The sequence below is a fragment of the Benincasa hispida genome, unplaced genomic scaffold (assembly GCF_009727055.1).
Source record: "Benincasa hispida cultivar B227 unplaced genomic scaffold, ASM972705v1 Contig491, whole genome shotgun sequence".
In the NCBI taxonomy this organism is placed as follows: Eukaryota; Viridiplantae; Streptophyta; class Magnoliopsida; order Cucurbitales; family Cucurbitaceae; genus Benincasa; species Benincasa hispida.
In genome coordinates, this window is record NW_024064879.1 from 249,145 (window position 1) to 252,417 (window position 3,273).

General features: G+C 25.8%; 1 long non-coding RNA gene across 1 annotated transcript; it reads right to left on the reverse strand.

Moving 5' to 3' along the window:
• Positions 1–2,367: 2,367 nt before the first annotated feature.
• LOC120069547 lies at positions 2,368–2,875 on the reverse strand. Its single transcript, XR_005479574.1, has 2 exons — positions 2,736–2,875; positions 2,368–2,452 (listed from the first exon to the last, which is right to left on the reverse strand). It is a non-coding gene; the product is annotated as an uncharacterized LOC120069547 (long non-coding RNA).
• Positions 2,876–3,273: the final 398 nt, after the last annotated feature.

The window sequence follows — 3,273 nt, forward strand, 5'->3', positions numbered from 1 at the left end:
AAAGAAGAAGAAAGTTTGAAACAATATATTGGAAAGTAAAAAAATAATAATAATAAAAATATATTTTTTATTGGCCTTTCAAAAAATATATATTTTGGAAATTTTATGGGAGAGAACTTTGCTAAATTGAATAGTTTGAGATAGTGTTTTTTGAAGAGCATTTTTTTTCTTTTGCAAAATATTTTGGAAAATTTTATGAAAATGAGTTTTTGCAAAAAACAAAATTGGGGAGAAAAAGTCTTAGAAAATGTTTGACAAAGAAGGTTTTTGCAAGAACCAGAAGAATAAACATTTAAGAAAATATTTTGAAAAAGATTTTTTGAAACAAAATTTGAAGTGAAAAAAGTTAGAAAATGTTTTGTAATGAATAAAAAGACTAACAAAACAATATACTTAATAATGAATCAAAGAAAATAATACACAAAAAAAAAATGAAACTAAAAAACTGTCATAAAAGGGACAGGATGAAAAAAAATAGACGACAAAAATAATTCATGTAATATGTATATTATAAGAATAATTCATGATATTTTGTCAATAAGGTTAAAATAACTAAGAAAATAATATTTAGCAACTAATGATGGACATTAGAAGAGAAAAAATGATAACTATTTGAACAATCTATATAATTCAAACAATACCAGATAATAGTTGTTGAAATAGGAGGAGGTTCCCAAAAAAGAAATATATTATAAAAATATTATTGCAATATTATGCACAAATTAAAACTAACAAAGCAATAATATAAATACAATCATGCTAAAAGAAAAATAAATACTATATTGATCTAAATGAAACAAAATATAATAATCTATTTAAATAATTAAATGAGTAAGTACTAAAATACATAAGCGAAACAAGAAACCACAAAAATACCATCCATAATTTGTAAAAAGATTTCATAAAATTTCTTTGAAATGTAAAAGAGACAATAGAAATGAGAGGGGAAAAGATGGATTTGAACAATCTATATAGAAAAAATATATCAAATAAGAACCAAACACAATTAAACTAGAAGAGTAAAAATGTCACAACAGAGAGGGTGAAGAATAAAATTGTGCAAATGCAACCGAAGCCTAAAATATATATATACACACCAAAAATAATAAAATAGAGAATAAAGAAAGTGAAAAATTTTGAACAAATCATACAATGTACCAAACAATAGAATCAAATATACCAAAAAATTGAACCAAAAGAGGCATTTAAGAGACAACAAAGACAAAGAGTGAAAAATAGTTAAACTATCCATGCCAAACAAAATAAATAGATAAATTCCACCTTGGGTCCAAAAGAAATTATATATAATATAAAAATCTACTCTAAAAATTACTAAATGAAAAAAATAAAAATGTAAAAAGAATAATAAAACAGAGACAAAAAAAAGTGAAGCTAAGATGAGGATATTTGAAGAGTTTATCGAATGTGCCCATACAATCCCAAATATCAGTAAAACTAAAATAATGTCACAAAATCAGAGACTGTAGAAGAGAGAAGGGGAAATTGGAACAATCCATAATGCATTAATATTTAAAAAAAAAAAAAAAAAAAACAGTAATGTTCCAAATGTAGAACCAGACAAAGCTAGAAGAATAAAAATATGCAAATAAAATAGAGAATATAAAAAATGAAATTTAGAAAATACCAACAACATAATAAACTAGGAAATATAAAAAAATGTAACTAAAGAATGTCACATAAAGTGACAACGGAAGAAGAGAGAAATTGAAAAATCTATAGTAGAAACATAAGAGAAAATAGAAAGGGTTAACAATTAAACAAATCAGTGCCGAAAAGGATTAAATAAATTATACTTATGGTCCGAAAGAAAATTAATGCAATATTCTACTTTAAAAGTAGAAGAAAAAAATCTACCAAGAATAACAATAGAGTGAAACTAGAACATCAAAAACAATCCATAATTTTTCAAGAAAGTTGAAAAAAAAATCCCTCACAAGAGAATTTAGAGAAAAAAATGTCAAACAAAAGGAAACATAAGAGAAATAAGAGATGAAACATACACTATGAATAAAACAAAATAAAACAATTATATAAAAGTAAGAAAGTATTGAGTTATAAGAAATACTAAGACTTATACATTCACAAAACTACAAAGCACAGATATAAAGATGACCAAATCTAACATCCATTAAACAATCCGTAGTAAAAAAATCTCACATAAAAGAAAAAGGGTTCAAATTTTTTGAACCCTCAGTGCAAAGTGTAAAGAAACAAAAATATATTCGAAGAGATCAAATAAAATATAAAAGTGAAAGTAGAAGAAATTAGAACAATCCAAAAAAAGTCATAGAGTTAACAATAATATTTAAGAAAAAAAAGAGGAGACAAAGAATGAAATAGAAAAACCTGAGAGGGGAAGGCAGAGAGATGGATTTAGGGTATGTATATTAAATCCCTCTTTCAACTTTCATCCAATTTGAGCAATGTCAATCTGAAATTAAGTTACCCATGATGTATAATTACAATAATAATCATGATTAATTAAACAAGGAAAGGATTGGTGCATATAAGTAAGGTTAATTAACTAAAATTGAAGACAATAACAAGGATAAATTACTTATGATACGTAGGAATGAATGTTCCTTAATTTGTTGTGCATAATTTTGGGATTCTATCACCTAATTTTGGTTGAAGATTGATTAGAGAATTAATTAAAACCTAATAATGAAGAAGAAGTAAATTAAAGAAGAGATCACAGAGTTTTAATTACATACCATCCATCATATGGTTTAGAAGAAGAGAAAAACAGAGGGTGGTTCTTCCATAGATCAAAATATTAACCAAAATAAGAAGAACATAAAAGAAATTAGTATTTAATTAGAAGAAGAAGAAGACGAGGAAGAAATTTGAATTTGAATTTTGAATTAAAGCAGAGGGCCGCTCCCCCTTTTATAACCTCTTCACCGGCCACCCTAAAAGAAGTAACCGTTGCCGGTTGCCAGTCATATAGCCGTTTAATTTGTTTAATTTCAAATAAAACGTATTCATTACAAATAATAATAATAATAATAATAATAATAATAATGTGTTACTCAAGTTCATAAATTAATTGAAAAAAGGGTCGAGATGGGTTTTCTAGATTAAATTAAAGGAAGTAAAACTAAAGTGATGAGATTAATTGTATGGAAGCAAAGTGTAGGCATGTATTGATAGAGAAGTGTGGACGCATAAGGTTGCATGAGTAGCAACCAAGGCTTGTAGAGGCTAAGTGTTGAAGACAAGGACAAACTATGCGTTGGTACTAACGATGAA